Source organism: Canis aureus, chromosome 27, assembly GCF_053574225.1.
Source record: "Canis aureus isolate CA01 chromosome 27, VMU_Caureus_v.1.0, whole genome shotgun sequence".
Classification (NCBI taxonomy): domain Eukaryota; kingdom Metazoa; phylum Chordata; class Mammalia; order Carnivora; family Canidae; genus Canis; species Canis aureus.
Window position 1 is genome coordinate 36,647,407 of NC_135637.1, and position 18,854 is coordinate 36,666,260.

The 18,854-nt window shown below is 45.0% G+C and overlaps 2 long non-coding RNA genes across 2 annotated transcripts in view; both read right to left on the reverse strand.

Annotated features, from left to right (window-relative positions):
- The window catches only part of LOC144299281 (uncharacterized), a 325,504-nt gene that overhangs the window by 237,560 nt on the left and 69,090 nt on the right, over window positions 1-18,854 (reverse strand). The gene's annotated exons all lie outside the window — the stretch shown is intronic.
- On the reverse strand, window positions 1,805-4,343 carry LOC144299282 (uncharacterized). The gene is made up of 4 exons (XR_013365990.1): window positions 4,166-4,343; window positions 3,823-3,993; window positions 2,253-2,322; window positions 1,805-1,892 (listed from the first exon to the last, which is right to left on the reverse strand). It is a non-coding gene; the product is annotated as an uncharacterized LOC144299282 (long non-coding RNA).

The window sequence follows — 18,854 nt, forward strand, 5'->3', positions numbered from 1 at the left end:
GCCTCTAATCCTGGGGAAGACTCAGAAGAGGAAGACCAGTGAGTAAATGATGGCCTTGGCCACTGCAGCTGGTCTTGGGCTATGATGGATACTCATCTTGTCCTCCCTGCATTATTTGTTGCAGATTCCCCTCAAGGTCCCTACAAACTCTGCTGTCCTCCTCGCTAAGTTGCCAGGTGGCCTTCCTCACACCTTCATCTCTAAAATTTCTGAGCCCCAGCTCACCAGGCCTCTCTTGGCAAGGGTTGTGGCACTTGTCTTTTTACTGTCACAACGGGGCAAGGGAATACCAAGAGGGTCTTGGATGAATCTCCTGGGAGTCAAACTTATTGCTCTTTATGCCCTGGTTTTAATTTTTTTTCCGATTTTATTTATTTATTCATGAGAGACACAGAAAGAGAGGCAGAGACAGAGGCAGAGGGAGAAGATTTCCCTCGGGGAGCCCGATGTGGGACTTGATCCAAGAAGTGCAGGATCACGCCATGAGCTGAAGGCAGGTGCTTAACTGCTGAGCCACCCAGGCGTCCTTCTTTGTCCCGGTTTAAAAGCAGCCCTATCCTTTCCTAACCTGGGTCATTCACTCCAACCAAGAATGGGGGCTCCTTTGCTTGCCAACTCGGTGCTAGACACAAAGAGGATAAAGTCTTCAGGTGGCAGCCGTGGCTTCTAACTCTGTGGGACTCCTCCGCTCACCAGTGGATAGTTGTGGAACCTAACCAACGTTATCACTTGGTGGGTTTGACAGAACTTACCTCACAAGATGCAGTTCTGGGCATGCGGTCATGTCATGTCCAACGGTCTTCCACCAGGGCCCAGCAGCATTACAGGAACGGCTTTATGAAACATATCCGAGCCACCTCTGTGGACAGCATGGGTTTGCTCCAGACTCCTGGAAGGTATCGTTCCCTACCCATGATACACCCAATCTTCTGAGATCTGCTCAGTCTTATGCCCAAGTAACAAGGCTGCTTTCAACTGCAGCTTAGACTCTGCTGCTCTGCAGAGAACTTTCCTATCCTGGGATACACTCAAAAGTCGAAGTCTTTTTGGGTTCAGTCAGTTAAGAGTCTGACTTTGGTCAGGTCGTGATCTCAACGTCCTAGAATGGAGCCCTGCGTTGGGAACTTTGGCTCAGGTTGTGATCTCAATGTCCTGGGATCGTGCCCTGTGTTGGGATCCGTGCTCAGCAGGGAACCTGCTTCTCCCTCTCCCTCTGCTCCTGCCCTGTGCTCTCCTTCTTTAACAAATAAAACCTTTTTTTTTTTAAGTGGCAGTCTTTTGTGTCACCTGGTATACAAGGCAGAGAAGTGTTCTGAGATGTGGAATATGTTGTCTCCAAAACCTGAAAAGTCCTCTCAGGCATTGTGCTTCCTTCTCTGCAGGAGATTCAAGTGGTAAAACTCATGTTTTACTTTGGATGATAGGACCCAGCATGTCCCCAACTGTTGGGGCACTCAAAATTGTTCTCATGTGGCAGATAATCGAATCTTCACAGGCATCTTCTCCAACAATGGAATGCACGTTTCTTACCAAGGCTTCCAATGTGCCAGACATTTCCTGTAATCTAACTCCATTGACAAGCTATCAGAGGAGCAAATCGGCACAATGTTCTTCAGATACCCAGGTGGTACGTGAACTATGACAGACTGGAAAGGTACAACCCTGGAGCAATGGGAAATGCATACCGTTGTCTGCTCCATGTGAATCCAAACGGTATCTGATAGGGATAGAAAGAAACACATTTGCCAACTAATGTTTGTATACCATGTACCTGAGAAGTCATGAATCTGGCTTGAGCAAAGAGACTACATCTGGCATAGCAGCCTCAGTTGGGGCTACTATCTGGGTGAATTTATGGAAATTTCGGCCAACCTCCAGGATGAATCTGGTTTCTGCAGGGGTAGACAGGTGAATTAAATGGAAATGTGACAAGGACCATCACTTGAATCCTTTATATCCTTAAGAGGAATAAAATTAGGGATGCCTGGGTGGCTCAGTAGTTGAGCATTTGTCTTAGGGTCAGGGAGTGATCCTGGGGTCCCAGGATCCAGTCCCACATTGGACTCCCTGCATGGAGCCTGCTTCTCCTCCCTCTGCCTATGTCTCTACCTCTCTCTCTCTGTCTCATGTGAATAAATAAAATCTTTTTTAAAAACAAAGGAATAAAAAAAACACCAAACAAAACAAAACAACAAAAGAGTAATAAAAATATCCGTCATTCCTCCTAGATTGTGATATTGTTTTATACTTACTATTTTGACCAGGGATGGAAACAGGTACAGAGGCCTCCACTTGGCCTCCACAATCATGATAGTTCTGATCCTACAAATGAAAGACGCAATGTGTGTTCTGCATGGATTTTCAAACATTCTATTCCATTACACATCTGCAAACTGAGTAATGTCACACGGTTACCATTGTGAGCTGGATCCTGACCTGGGATTCTATTTATTTGGCTCCCCATAGGCCCCATCCTAACGGTGAGCCACGATTATGTTTTGTATATCCAGAAACTAATGTTAACTCTGACCCTACATCCAACAATATTAAAATTCTTGGTATATTCCCCCTTCCCCAGTCCACTCCTCAAATTACTCCTAGAGTCCAATCCCCCTTGTTTATTTACATTTACCCAAATGTGGTAGGCAGCCTCCCAAATGGCCACAATGATTCTAGCCTCCTGGTATTCAGTCATTCCCTTGTGAAGTCCCCTGCCTCACTGAGTAAGGCAGACCTGTGACAATCTGTGACAATTACAATGTGTGACTTCCAACGTTAGGTCATAAAAGGCATTGTGACTTCCGCTTTGCTTCCCCTGGATCACTTGCTTTCACGTCATGGAAACACCCAAGTAGCCTTATGGAAACATCCATGAGGCAAGGAATTGAGGCCTCTGGTCAAAAACTTACTGGCCGGGCACCGGGGTGGCCCAAGTCATGATCCCAGGGTCTTGGGGTCAAGCCCCACATCAGGCTCTCTGTTCAGCAGGGAGCCTGCTGCTCCCCCTGCTTGTGCATGTGAGTAAGCTGCCTTGGAAGTGGACATCCCAGGCTCAGCTCAACCTTCAAATGACTACAGCCCCAACCCACATCTTGTGTGCATCCTCAGAGATACCATGAGCCAGCACTATCTGGCTAAGCTTTAACTAGATTTTTGACCCACAGAAACCACGTGAGATAACAAAAATAGTCAATTATGCTACTAAGTTTTGGGGTAACTTATTGCACAGCTACAGGTAAAAGATATGCTGAATAACTGTACGAAAATTCCTGGAAGAATATTTATCCCCTTGCCATACATACATGGTCCTTTGTTCTGGGGACCTGGCCTCCTCTTCAAAGACTAGACAGTCCCAGGCCTGAACACTGACTAGAACTTGGCAAGGGATCATGCCTTTGTATTGAGCCGTCTTCGGCCTCCCATCATCCAGCCTTGATTTCTTTTGATAATAAGAGTACTACTCCTGGTGGCTGACCTTCCATTTTGTACGAAAAACACTGGGCTCTTCAAACCATTTCTGGAACCCTTTGTGGGTTGGTGCCTTGGCTGCCACTCCAACCTCATGGCTCACAGTAAATGGTGTAAACCTGGCCTCTGATGGTTCAATGCCACCGCCTGACCTCAAGTGCTGCAGGGTCCTGTCATCCGTTTCTATGACAGCCACTCTTACTGTTTGTCAGCACTGGCCTATGCACGTACCCCACCACTGAACTGTTTAACGACGCTGCTGTCCCTCTCATCAGCATATTCCTAGAGCCTTGGTAAATGATGTGTTTGTCGGTGCTTCCTGTGGAATATATCCATTTGCTTGGGTTTTCTTACCTTAGAAAGTCATCATATGTATCCCAGCTTCACAATCCCTGAGCGGTTTAGCCTTCAGCTGCCATCTGTCAGGGGTCCAGCAATTTCAACCTCACTGAGCACGGGCCGTAGCTTCCTTTCATGCTTCTAGAAGCCATCCTTGTAGCAAGTTCACACAAACTCCTGCGGTCCCTGACAGAATGTCAAACCTTGTATCTCAGAAGAATACTCCCAAAGCAGTAAATTCACCCTACCCAATCTGAATCCCCCTCTCCTTTATCAAGCACCTATAATCCAGTCCCAAACACAGTCCCCAAGCTGGTACTTGCTGGTTAGGTCGTTCAGCCTCCTTAGGGTGTAGTACCTTCATCTGCCTTCTCAGCCTGAGCGCATCTCCTGCTCTGTTATGCTGGAACATAGCCCCAGTTACACACAAGGGGAGAAACTGGAGAAGAGGGCAAGAAGAGCAAATCCTGTCTCAGTGAAGGATAGCTCTGCAAGTATTCAAATAAAAGACTTTGATGGGGTTTTTGTTTCTTAGGGGGATGGTTTTTTTTTTTTTTTTTTTGGTTTTGTGTTTTGGTTGTTGTCTTTTTAGGTAGGCCTCATGCCGAGTATGGGGACAGAACTCACCCCCCAAAGTCAAGAACTAAGCCAAGATCAAGTGCAATGCTTAACCAACAGAGCAACCCAAGTGCCCTAAAGATTTTAGCTTTGCTCGTTTTGTTTTTAAGATTTTATTTATTCTTGAGAGAGACAGAGAAAGAGGCAGAGACCTAGGCAGAGGGAGAAGCAGGCTCCGTGCCAGGAGCGCTATGCAGGACTTGATCCCAGGACCCCAGGATCAAGCCTTGAACAGAAGGCAGATAGATGCCCAACTACTGAGCCACCCAGGCGTCCCGATTTTAGTTTTTAATAGAGTGGGAGGGCAGCCCGGGTGGCTCAGTGGTTTGGCGCGCCATCAGCCCAGGGCCTGATCCTGGAGACCCGGGATCGAGTCCCACGTCAGGCTCCCTGCAAGGGGCCTGCCTCTGCCTCTGACTGTGCCCCTCTCTCTGTCATAAATAAATAAAATTTAAAAAAACTAGAGTGGCTTGGCCCACTCAGTCCCATGGGCTCAGAGGGTTAAGGACGATTTCAGATCACAGGGGCCTCAATGCAGGTAACTCCATCGACACGCCCAGGGGCCAGTCTTTCCCGAACGGGAGGACTTTAGCACAGCAAACCCGCCGTGGCTGGGAGTTGAGGCTTCTCGGGAACTCCGCTTCCCTGGGCAGTAGGTCCCAGGCAGACCCTTAGCTGCTCGGCCCGCATCCCCCGCGCCCACCAGCCGAGAGGAAGGCGTCCTGGCCGCTCCCCAGCAGCTCCCGAGGCGGGCTCTCGATCGCCAGTCGGCTCCCTGCCTCCGTGCGCCCGGCCCAGCACAGCCGTCCAACGCCGGGGTCCCCCTCGCTAACCACTTACTCGTCAGGACGCTCCCCAGAGCGCGTGATGTGCGCGGGCTCGTGCCCTCCGTCCGCGGGCCGCCCTCCCGAGTCAGCGATTCAGCGCCGCTGACGCCCTGACCCTGACCGTGGGGCCTGCGCATCCGCAGCCCGAGGCGAGGCCCCGCGGGGGGCGGGGGGGGGGGGCGGGGCGGCTGCGACCGGGCCTAGCACGTGCCCTCGGGCCTCGGGTCAAGGCTACCAGGCCGCGCAGGTGGCGCAGGCGGCTCGAGCCGGAGAGAACGGCTCCGCCGGCCCGGCCCGTGGTGCCGCCGCCCGCACCCCCGGGGCCGACCGTCCGCCGTCCCGTCACACCCGGGGGCGCGGGGAGCCTGGGCCAGGCTGCGGCACACCCCGCCGTCCCGCGGCCTCGCAGGTGGGCTCGGGGCTCCTGCTCCACGTGGCGAGGCCCGGTGACCCCGGAGCCCCCCGCCGCTGACCATGGCGACGTGGGGACCCGAGTCGTCCCAAGAGCCCGGAACGGAAGGCTCAGAGCCTGACCGCGGCGCCTCGAAGCTTCCTCTGGCTCCCAGGGCGGCGCCGGGAGGGGCGGCTTCTCCCTGAGTCACGTGGGGTGTGGGAGGGAAGAGCCTGCGCCCCTCCCCGGGTCACGCGGTCGGCAGCGGGCACAGCTCCGCCCCTTCCGTGGGTCCCCTGCGGGGAGGGCCTGCGCTTGTGGGTTCTTTGGTGGCCAATTAGCCATCATAGAGCGTAACACCCAGTGCTCATCCCATCAAGTGCCCCCCTCAGTGCCCGTCACCCATTCACCCCCACCCCCCCGCCCTCCTCCCCTTCCATCACCCCTAGTTCGTTTCCCAGAGTTAGGAGTCTTTATGTTCTGTTTCCCTGTCTGATATTTCCCACACATTTCTTCTCCCTTCCCTTATATTCCCTTTCACTATTATTTATATTCCCCAAATGAATGAGAACATACAATGTTTGTCCTTCTCCGATTGACTTACTTCACTCAGCATAATACCCTCCAGGTCCATCCACGTGAAGCAAACGGTGGGTATTTGTCGTTTCCAATGGCTGAGGAATATTCCATTGTATACGTAGACCACAGCTCTTGACCGGAGGCTCCTTCCACAGTTTGGCTATTGTGGACATTGCTGCTATAAACATCGGGGTGCAGGTGTCCCGGCGTTTCATTGCATCTGAATCTTTGGGGTAAATCCCCAGCAGTGCAATTGCTGGGTCGTAGGGCAGGTCTATTTTTACCTCTTTGAGGAACCTCCACACAGTTTTCCAGAGCGTCTGCACCAGTTCCCATTCCCACCAACGGTGTAAGAGGGTTCCCCTTTCTCCACATCCTCTCCAACATTTGTGGTTTCCTGCCTTGTTAATGTTCCCCATTCTCACTGGTGTGAGGTGGTATCTCATTGTGGTTTGGATTTGTATTTCCCTGATGGCTAGTGATGCGGAGCATTTTCTCATGTGCATGTTGGCCATGTCTATGTCTTCCTCGGTGAGATTTCTCTTCATGTCTTTTGCCCATTTCATGATCACATTGTTTCCTTGTTGTTGAATTTATTTTTTTTTAAGATTTTATTTATTTATTTATAGAGACACAGAGAGAGGAAGAGAGAGGCAGAGACACAGGCAGCGGGAGAGGGAGAGAAGCAGACTCCATGCAGGGAGCCTGACGTGGGTCTCGATCCTGGGTCTCTAGGATCACACCCTGGGCTGCAAGCGGCGCTAAACCGCTAAGCCTCCAGGGTTGCCCGCTGTTGAGTTTAATAAGTTCCTTATAGATCTAGGATACTAGCCCTTTATGTGATACGTCATTTGCAAATATCTTCTCCCACTCCGCAGGTTGTCTTTTAGTTCTGTTGTTTCTTTTACCTGCAGAAGCTTCTTATTTTGATGAAGTCCCGATAGTTCATTTTTGCTTTTGTTTCTTTTGCCTTCGTGGACGTATCTTGCAAGAAGTTACTGTGGCCGAGTTCAAAAAGGGTGTTGCCTGTGTTCTCCTCTAGGATTTTGATGGAATTTTGTCTCACATTTAGATCTTTCATCCATTTTGAGTTTATCTTTGTGTATGGTGCAAGGGAGTGGTCTAGTTTCATTCTTCTGCATGTGGATGTCCAATTTTCCCAGCACCATCTATTGAAGAGACTGTCTTTCTTCCAGTGGATAGTCTTTCCTCCTTGATCGAATATTAGTTGACCATAAATTCAGGGTCCACTTCTGGGTTCTCTATCTGTCTACAAGGCGGTTCTCTATCTGTCTACAAGGTTCTCTATCTGTCTACAAGGCTGTCTACAAGGCGGACTTGGAATGGTTACGTGGAATCGGGTGGATGCCAAAGGATTCTGTTTCTGTCAGTCATGCCGAACATGCTGCGGACATCTTCAGTGAGGTATTACAATATCTTACCCTGCCATTCAGTGCATTTCCCGGGAGACTGATCAAAAATGTACAAGCCAAAATGCAGCCGTTCCCCATCAGCCATTTTAACAATCACAATTGCTGTCATTTATGTCAGACATACCTTTACCCAAAACGATCCTCTGTGTCCTTGTCACATCAGGAAAACACAACCGCGGTATAATATCCACTGTATTCAGATGTTGCTTGGAACTGTATGAATTGAAAACTTCTTTTGTCAGCAATGGCAATACATGTGGGAGAAGTTTGTTCAGTTGAAAAAAATGTATTGAGTAACATGATGCATAGGATGATATATTACAGGACTTCAGGAGCTAAGCAAACCTGCTATTTTAAAATCCACGGAAGATATGAGAAGCCAAGCCAGTTGTTAAAAAATAAAATGCGAGGAGGAGGGGCAAGATGGCGGAAGAGTAGGGTCTCCAAATCACCTGTCTCCACCAAATTACCTAGAAAACCTTCAAATTATCCTGAAAATCTATGAATTCGGCCTGAGAATTAAAGAGAGAACACCTGGAATGCTCCAGTGAGAAGAGTTCGCGCTTCTATCAAGGTAGGAAGACGGGGAAAAAAGAATTAAACAAAAGGCCTCCAAGGGGGAGGGGCCCCGCGAGGAGCCGGGCTGAGGCCGGGGCGAGTGTCCCCAGGACAGGAGAGCCCCTTCCCGGAGAAGCAGGAGCTGCACCGACCTTCCCGGGGGAAAGGGGCTCGCAGGGAGTTGGAGCAGGACCCAGGAGGGCGGGGATGCCCTCGGGCTCCCGGGGACACTAACAGAGACCTGCGCCCAGGAGAGTGCGCCGAGCTCCCTAAGGGCTGCAGCGCGCATGGCGGACCCGTAGCAGCTCGGAGGGGCTCGGGCGGCGGCTCCGCGGAGGGGGCTGCGCGGACCCAGGAGCAGCTCGGAGGGGCTCCGGCAGAGGAAGAGGCTCCGTGCGGAGGGGCCTGCGCGGTTCCAGGAGCAGCTCGGGGTGCACAGGCGGCGGCTCCGCGGAGGGGGCTGCGCGGCCCGGGAGCGCGAATCCACCAGCGCAGGCTCCAGAGCACAGGGCGCCGGGACACAGCCCAGGATCCCGCCTCCCCCGGGACAGGCAGAGGCCGGGAGGGCCCAGGACAGCAAGGACGCTCCTGCCCCAGCTGAGCAGATCAGCTGCCCCGCCCCTGGAGCCTCCAGGCCCTGCAGACGGAGACCTCCGGAGTTCCTGCGGGGGCTGAATCCAGGTTTCCAGAGCTGCCCCGCCACTGGGGCTGTCCCTCCTGCGGCCTCACGGGGTAAACAACCCCCACTGAGCCCTGCACCAGGCAGGGGCACAGCAGCTCCCCCAACTGCTAACACCTGAAAATCAGCACAACAGGCCCCTCCCCCAGAAGACCAGCTAGACTGACTGACAACTTCCAGAGGAAGCCAAGGGACTTAAAGTACACAGAATCAGAAGATACTCCCCCGTGGTTCTTTTTTTTTTTTTTTTTTGTTCTGTTTTGTTTTGTTTGGCTTTTTGATTTCTTTCCTTCCCCCACCCCCTTTTTTTCTCCTTTCTTTTTCTTTCTCTTTTTCTTCCCTTTTTTTTCTTTTTCGTTTCTTTTTCTTCCTTTTTTTTCTCTTTCTCTTTTCTTTCCTTCTTTCTCTCCTCTCTTTTCTCCTTTTCCCAATACAACTTGCTTTTGGCCACTCTGCACTGAGCAAAATGACTAGAAGGAAAACCTCACCTCAAAAGAAAGAATCAGAAACAGTCCTCTCTCCCACAGAGTTACAAAATCTGGATTACAATTCAATGTCAGAAAGCCAGTTCAGAAGCACTATTATACAGCTACTGGTGGCTCTAGAAAAAAGCATAAAGGACTCAAGAGACTTCATGACTGCAGAATTTAGAGCTAATCAGGCAGAAATTAAAAATCAATTGAATGAGATGCAATCCAAACTAGAAGGCCTAACGACGAGGGTTAACGAGGTGGAAGAACGAGTGAGTGACATAGAAGACAAGTTGATGGCAAAGAGGGAAACTGAGGAAAAAAGGGACAAACAATTAAAAGACCATGAAGATAGATTAAGGGAAATAAACGACAGCCTGAGGAAGAAAAACCTACGTTTAATTGGGGTTCCCGAGGGCGCCGAAAGGGACAGAGGGCCAGAATATGTATTTGAACAAATTCTAGCTGAAAACTTTCCTAATCTGGGAAGGGAAACAGGCATTCAGATCCAGGAAATAGAGAGATCCCCCCCTAAAATCAATAAAAACCGTTCAACACCTCGACATTTAATAGTGAAGCTTGCAAATTCCAAAGATAAGGAGAAGATCCTTAAAGCAGCAAGAGACAAGAAATCCCTGACTTTTATGGGGAGGAGTATTAGGGTAACAGCAGACCTCTCCACAGAGACCTGGCAGGCCAGAAAGGGCTGGCAGGATATATTCAGGGTCCTAAATGAGAAGAACATGCAACCAAGAAAACTTTATCCAGCAAGGCTCTCATTCAAAATGGAAGGAGAGATAAAGAGCTTCCAAGACAGGCAGCAACTAAAAGAATATGTGACCTCCAAACCAGCTCTGCAAGAAATTTTAAGGGGGACTCTTAAAATTCCCCTTTAAGAAGAAGTTCAGTGGAACAGTCCACAAAAACAAGGACTGAATAGATATCATGATGACACTAAACTCATATCTCTCAATAGTAACTCTGAATGTGAACGGGCTTAATGACCCCATCAAAAGGCGCAGGGTTTCAGACTGGATAAAAAAGCAGGACCCATCTATTTGCTGTCTACAAGAGACTCATTTTAGACAGAAGGACACCTACAGCCTGAAAATAAAAGGTTGGAGAACCATTTACCATTCGAATGGTCCTCAAAAGAAAGCAGGGGTAGCCATCCTTATATCAGATAAACTAAAATTTACCCCAAAGACTGTAGTGAGAGATGAAGAGGGACACTATATCATACTTAAAGGATCTATTCAACAAGAGGACTTAAAAATCCTCAATATATATGCCCCGAATGTGGGAGCTGCCAAATATATAAATCAATTATTAACCAAAGTGAAGAAATACTTAGATAATAATACACTTATACTTGGTGACTTCAATCTAGCTCTTTCTATACTCGATAGGTCTTCTAAGCACAACATCTCCAAAGAAACAAGAGCTTTAAATGATACACTGGACCAGATGGATTTCACAGATATCTACAGAACTTTACATCCAAACTCAACTGAATACACATTCTTCTCAAGTGCACATGGAACTTTCTCCAGAAGAGACCACATATTGGGTCACAAATCGGGTCTGAACCGATACCAAAAGATTGGGATCATCCCCTGCATATTCTCAGACCATAATGCCTTGAAATTAGAACTAAATCACAACAAGAAGTTTGGAAGGACCTCAAACACGTGGAGGTTAAGGACCATCCTGCTAAAAGATAAAAGGGTCAACCAGGAAATTAAGGAAGAATTAAAAAGATTCATGGAAACTAATGAGAATGAAGATACAACCGTTCAAAATCTTTGGGATGCAGCAAAAGCAGTCCTAAGGGGGAAATACATCGCAATACAAGCATCCATTCAAAAACTGGAAAGAACTCAAATACAAAAGCTAACCTTACACATAAAGGAGCTAGAGAAAAAACAGCAAATAGATCCTACACCCAAGAGAAGAAGGGAGTTAATAAAGATTCGAGCAGAACTCAACGAAATCGAGACCAGAAGAACTGTGGGACAGATCAACAGAACCAGGAGTTGGTTCTTTGAAAGAATTAATAAGATAGATGAACCATTAGCCAGCCTTATTAAAAAGAAGAGAGAGAAGACTCAAATTAATAAAATCATGAATGAGAAAGGAGAGATCACTACCAACACCAAGGAAATACAAACGATTTTAAAAACATATTATGAACAGCTATACGCCAATAAATTAGGCAATCTAGAAGAAATGGACGCATTCCTGGAAAGCCACAAACTACCAAAACTGGAACAGGAAGAAATAGAAAACCTGAACAGGCCAATAACCAGGGAGGAAATTGAAGCAGTCATCAAAAACCTCCCAAGACACAAGAGTCCAGGGCCAGATGGCTTCCCAGGGGAATTTTATCAAACGTTTAAAGAAGAAACCATACCTATTCTCCTAAAGCTGTTTGGAAAGATAGAAAGAGATGGAGTACTTCCAAATTCGTTCTATGAGGCCAGCATCACCTTAATTCCAAAACCAGACAAAGACCCCACCAAAAAGGAGAATTACAGACCAATATCCCTGATGAACATGGATGCAAAAATTCTCAACAAGATACTGGCCAATAGAATCCAACAGTACATTAAGAAAATTATTCACCATGACCAAGTAGGATTTTTCCCTGGGACACAAGGCTGGTTCAACACCCGTAAAACAATCAATGTGATTCATCATATCAGCAAGAGAAAAACCAAGAACCATATGATCCTCTCAATGGATGCAGAGAAAGCATTTGACAAAATACAGCATCCATTCCTGATCAAAACTCTTCAGAGTGTAGGGATAGAGGGAACATTCCCTGACATCTTAAAAGCCATCTATGAGAAGCCCACAGCAAATATCATTCTCAATGGGGAAGCACTGGGAGCCTTTCCCCTAAGATCAGGAACAAGACAGGGATGTCCACTCTCACCACTGCTGTTCAACATAGTACTGGAAGTCCTAGCCTCAGCAATCAGACAACAAAAAGACATTAAAGGCATTCAAATTGGCAAAGAAGAAGTCAAACTCTCCCTCTTCGCCGATGACATGATACTCTACATAGAAAACCCAAAAGTCTCCACCCCAAGATTGCTAGAACTCATACAGCAATTCGGTAGCGTGGCAGGATACAAAATCAATGCCCAGAAGTCAGTGGCATTTCTATACACTAACAATGAGACTGAAGAAAGAGAAATTAAGGAGTCAATCCCATTTACAATTGCACCCCAAAGCATAAGATACCTAGGAATAAACCTAACCAAAGATGTAAAGGATCTATACCCTCAAAACTATAGAACACTTCTGAAAGAAATTGAGGAAGACACAAAGAGATGGAAAAACATTCCATGCTCATGGATTGGCAGAATTAATATTGTGAAAATGTCAATGTTACCCAGGGCAATATACACGTTTAATGCAATCCCTATCAAAATAACATGGACTTTCTTCAGAGAGTTAGAACAAATTATTTTAAGATTTGTGTGGAATCAGAAAAGACCCCGAATAGCCAGGGGAATTTTAAAAAAGAAAACCATATCTGGGGGCATCACAATGCCGGATTTCAGGTTGTACTACAAAGCTGTGGTCATCAAGACAGTGTGGTACTGGCACAAAAACAGACACATAGATCAGTGGAACAGAATAGAGAATCCAGAAGTGGACCCTGAACTTTATGGGCAACTAATATTCGATACAGGAGGAAAGACTATCCATTGGAAGAAAGACAGTCTCTTCAATAAATGGTGCTGGGAAAATTGGACATCCACATGCAGAAGAATGAAACTAGACCACTCTCTTTCACCATACACAAAGATAAACTCAAAATGGATGAAAGATCTAAATGTGAGACAAGATTCCATCAAAATCCTAGAGAAGAACACAGGCAACACCCTTTTTGAACTCGGCCATAGTAACTTCTTGCAAGATACATCCACGAAGGCAAAAGAAACAAAAGCAAAAATGAACTATTGGGACTTCATCAAGATAAGAAGCTTTTGCACAGCAAAGGATACAGTCAACAAAACTCAAAGACAACCTACAGAATGGGAGAAAATATTTGCAAATGACATATCAGATAAAGGGCTAGTTTCCAAGATCTATAAAGAACTTATTAAACTCAACAGCACAGAAACAAACAATCCAATCATGAAATGGGCAAAAGACATGAAGAGAAATCTCACAGAGGAAGACATAGACATGGCCAACATGCATATGAGAAAATGCTCTGCATCACTTGCCATCAGGGAAATACAAATCAAAACCACAATGAGATACCACCTCACACCAGTGAGAATGGGGCAAATTAACAAGGCAGGAAACAACAAATGTTGGAGAGGATGTGGAGAAAAGGGAACCCTCATACACTGTTGGTGGGAATGTGAACTGGTGCAGCCACTCTGGAAAGCTGTGTGGAGGTTCCTCAAACAGTTAAAAATAGACCTGCCCTACGACCCAGCAATTGCACTGCTGGGGATTTATCCCAAAGATACAAATGCAATGAAACGCCGGGACACCTGCACCCCGATGTTTATAGCAGCAATGGCCACGATAGCCAAACTGTGGAAGGAGCCTCGGTGTCCAACGAAAGATGAATGGATAAAGAAGATGTGGTTTATGTATACAATGGAATATTACTCAGCTATTAGAAATGAAAAATACCCACCATTTGCTTCAACATGGATGGAACTGGAGGGTATTATGCTGAGTGAAGTAAGTCAGTCGGAGAAGGACAAACATTATATGTTCTCATTCATTTGGGGAATATAAATAATAGTGAAAGGGAATATAAGGGAAGGGAGAAGAAATGGGTGGGAAATATCAGAAAGGGAGACAGAACGTAAAGACTGCTAACTCTGGGAAACGAGCTAGGGGTGGTAGAAGGGGAGGAGGGCGGGGGGTGGGAGTGAATGGGTGACAGGCACTGGGGGTTATTCTGTATGTTAGTAAATTGAACACCAATAAAAAATAAATTAAAAAAAAAAAGAAAATCCCCTACAGATCCAGGCTTTAAAGTTAATTTGTATAGAGTTTTGCAAAGAATTCCCATAATTATTTTGTGTTCGTCTGTCATTAATGCCCCTTCCTTGTTCACATGTCTCTTCATTCATTCCTCTTTCAGCTTTCCTGTAACTTATTCTCTTCTCCATTTTGTCACGTTGACATTAGTTCACCGGGTCGGTCGCTGACCTTGCTGGGTGACTCAGAGCCTGGGATCTGCTCCTTTCCTCACCCCTGGTCAGAGGACTGATAATAAAGAGTTTTCCCCATCCCCAACCAGCCAATCTTTTCTCTCTTGCCTATAATAGCTCCCCAGGGATATCATAACACCAAATGGGTGACTTTCTAAACAAAAGGGAGTCTGTTGTGGTACTTACATTGCTCACATTAAAAGCATTGGCTCCAGCGAGATTAATTTCTGGAGTATCTGGCATGAGGTGGACTGAAGTTTTATCCTTGTCCCAAAATTCTCTGTGCTTTGGCTGTGGAAGAAAACACAATAACAACATTACTTTGCAATTTGTAATTCTTCTAGTTCAGTGCACTACTTTCAACTTTTCTGATCTTAAATTTTTTCATATTAAGGAAAAACATCTAAAAGCTTTCCACATTACTCAAATTTAATATGAAATTAATATTAATATATTTTTGTTTAAAACTTATAAACAACAATAAAACAATCCTACTAACATTACATATTAAAACCTAAAATCATCAATGGTATCATTTTACAAAGAGATTACTGGGTTAATTATCAGTCACTTACAAGCATGACTTAATTTTAACATAGATGGGGAAAAGTGACTTTCAATACTAATATTCTCAGCATTCAACTTAGCAAGGACAACTTTTGGTGTGTCAACAATACGTGTCTACCTGAGGCTCTCTATAGGTGTCCGATAGACACTGTCTAGTAGGATCTTCTGAGCATTTTTGACTCTCAACTCTTCAGGAGACCCTGCAAGTCAGCCTTATAGATGGCCTGGGAAAGAAAACAAAGTTAGATAGAAGCGTTTTTTTTCTTTAATTATGATAAGAAAGCAGTTTCATGGTATATTTTACCTCCCACAAACTAATTAAAATTGAGCATTGGCCCGACAAACACAATTCATCATGTGTAGAGCAGGATGCATTAGAGCCCAGCAACGTTCTAGTCTGCTTTTTCTGTGGCGGGGCACCTATGCACTCATAAAGAAGAATGATGCAGAAGGAGCTCTCTCTCTATGGGATGCATGGAAGGTTTTCAATAATATTTAAGTAACCTCATACTAGCTCGGGTGGACTTTTAAAGCAATAATAACAGGCTTTCCAGTAAGTTTTCTATACAGCAGGCAGAACGATCTTTATAAAATTCACAATTCAAATCTGACACCACAACATTCCTCTCATCACATGGCTTCCCATTGGCCTTAGGAAAAAGATCAAATTCTTTACATGGACTAGAAGGTGAGGATAATCTAGCACCATCTTATATGCTTCCCTTTGACCTACGGATTCTGTCCACACTGGTTTTTTGGTTTGTGATTCGTACACAGCCCTCTCCTTTTGCATATATTGGTCATTCTGTAGGAATCCCTGTGTCTTCCTCACAGAACCAGCTCCTGTCCTCCCTTGCAATCCCTATTAATGTAGTATTTCCTTAGATAATCTTTCCCCACCTCACTTTTTCATAGCACCATTGATCATTATTTCTCATCCATCAGATTTTTTATTGATATTCTCTAGTTAATATCTGTTTATTTGCTAGCAATGTAAATTCCCTAAAGTCTGAAACTTTGTCTTGGTTCTTCCTCTTCCTTCACCATTGGATCTTCAGTGCTTAGCACAATACCTGGCACATGGTGTATTTTAAAGGGATAATTAAGAATCCAATCCTATTGTGGTAAACAGTAACAAGGTTGTTCAAATAATTGAGTATAGAAATACTGTATGCTCCAGTAATTCCACTACTGGGTATTTACCCAAAGAAAATGAAAACTCTAATTCAAAAACATACATGCAACCTAAATGTTTACTGTAGCATTACTGACAATAGCCAAGGTATGGAAGCAATCAAGAGATGGATGGATAACGAAGATATGGTTTATGTATACACACACATGCACGCATGCATGAAATATTACTCAGGATACAAAAAAGGATGAGATCTTGCCATTTGTGACAACACAGATGGACCTAGAGGATATTCTGTTAAGTGAAATAAGTCAAACTGAGAAAGACAAATACCACATGATTTCACTTATATTTGGAATCTAAACAACAAAAACAAATGAATAAAAACAAGCAAACAAAAAAAAAGAAGAAACAGATCAATAGATATAGAAAAACACTGACGATTATAAAGAGGGAAGGGGTAGGGGGTTGGGCAAAGTGGGTGAAAGGGAGTGGGGCATACAGGCTTCCAGTTATGGAATGAATAAGTCATTGCGAAGAAAGGTACAGCATGGGGAATATAGTCAACGGAGTTGAAATAGGATTGTATGGTCACAGATAGTAGCTACTCTTCTGGTTGAATCACTATGCTTTACTCGTGAAACTAATGTGCCATTAGGTGTAAACTGTAATTTTAAAACAAAGAATTCAATCCCTGGTTCCACAATTTCGATCACAGTTGGCTTTTCATTTTCCCTAGATATCTCTTCCTTTTGAATTAGGATTTACATTTTCTTGGTCATTTGTTTCTTTTTTTCACTTTCCTGTAATATTTTTTAAATAATAAATTTATTTTTTATTGGTGTTCAATTTGCCAACATACAGAATAACACCCAGTGCTCATCCCGTCAAGTGCCCACCTCAGTGCCCGTCACCCATTTACCCCCAGCCCCTGCCCTCATCCCCTTCCACCACCCCTAGTTCATTTCCTAAAGTTAGTAGTCTTCGTGTTCTGTCTCCCATTCTGATATTTCCTACCCATTTCTTCTCCCTTCCCTTCTATTCCCTTTCACTATAATTTATATTCCCCAAATGAATGAGACCACATAATGTTTGTCCTTCTCTGATTGACTTATTTCACTCAGCATAATACCCTCCAGTGCCATCCAATTGAAGCAAATGGTGGGTACTTGTCGTTTCTAATGCCTAAGTAATATTCCATTGTATACATAAACCACATCTTCTTTATCCATTCATCTTTCGATGGACACTGAGGCTCCTTCCACAGTTTGACTATGGTGGACATCGATGCTAGAAACATCAGGGTGTGGGTGTCCTGGCGTTTCATTGCACCTGTATCTTTGGGGTCAATCCCCAGCAGTGCAACTGCTGGGTCGTAGGGCAGATCTATTTTTCACTCTTTGAGGAGCCTCCACACAGTTTTCCAGAGCGGCTGCACCAGTTCACATTCCCACCAACAGTGAAGGAGGGTTCCCCTTTTTCCATATCATCTCCCACATTCATTGTTTCCTGCCTTGTTTATTTTCCCCTTACTCACGAGTGGGAGGTGGTATCTCATTATGGTTTCTATTTGTATTTCCCTGATGGCAAGTTATGTGGAGCATTTTCTCATGTACTGGTTGGCCATGTCTGTGTCTTCCTCTGTGAGATTTCTGTTCCTGTGTTTTGCCCATTTCATGATTGGATTGTTTGTTTCTTTGCTGTTGAGTTTAAGAAGTTCTTTATAGATCTTGGAAACTAGCCCTTTATCTGATACATCATTTGCAAATATCTTCTCCCATTCTGTAGGTCGTCTTTTAGTTTTGTGGACTGTATCCTTTGCTGTGCAAAAGCTTCTTATCTTGATGAAGTCCCAATAGTTCATTTTTGCTTTTGTTTCTTTTGCCTTCGTGGATGTATCTTGCAAGAAGTTACTGTAGCCGAGTTAAAAAAGGGTGTTGCTTCTGTTCTCCTCTAGGATTGTGATGGAATCTTGTCTCACATTTAGATCTTTCATCCGTTTTGAGTTTATCTTTGTGTATGGTGCAAGAGAGTGGTCTAGTTTCATTCTTCTGCATGTGGATGTCCAATTTTCCCAGCACCATTTATTGAAGAGACTGTCTTTCTTCCAATGGATAGTCTTTCCTCCTTTGTCGAATATTAGTTGACCATAAAGACATTAAAGGCATTCAAATTGGCAAAGAAGAAGTCATACTCTCCCTCTTTGCTGATGACATGATTTCATGCCGATGACATGATAAAAAATGATATTTTAGTAACTAGTTAATAGCATACAAATAACAAGCTAGAAAGATATATGAGGAGTGAATTGTGGAGTAAAATTTCTATCTTAGTGAAGAACATTTTATATTTTAGCGTGTAAAGTATGATGGATATCCAAAATTCAAAAGAAGGGATTCTCAAAAAGGATTACATACAGATTTTGAAGTTTCCCTTTCTCATTCTTTAGAAACTTGATTCATATGCATTCCTTTGTATACTAATGTTATTCAGGTTAATGCAGAGTTTACATTTCTCTAAAAACTGGCCTAAATCTACCACTTGGCAACTCATGTCAAGGATGGGTATGGGTACACTTTTCTATAACAAATGTAT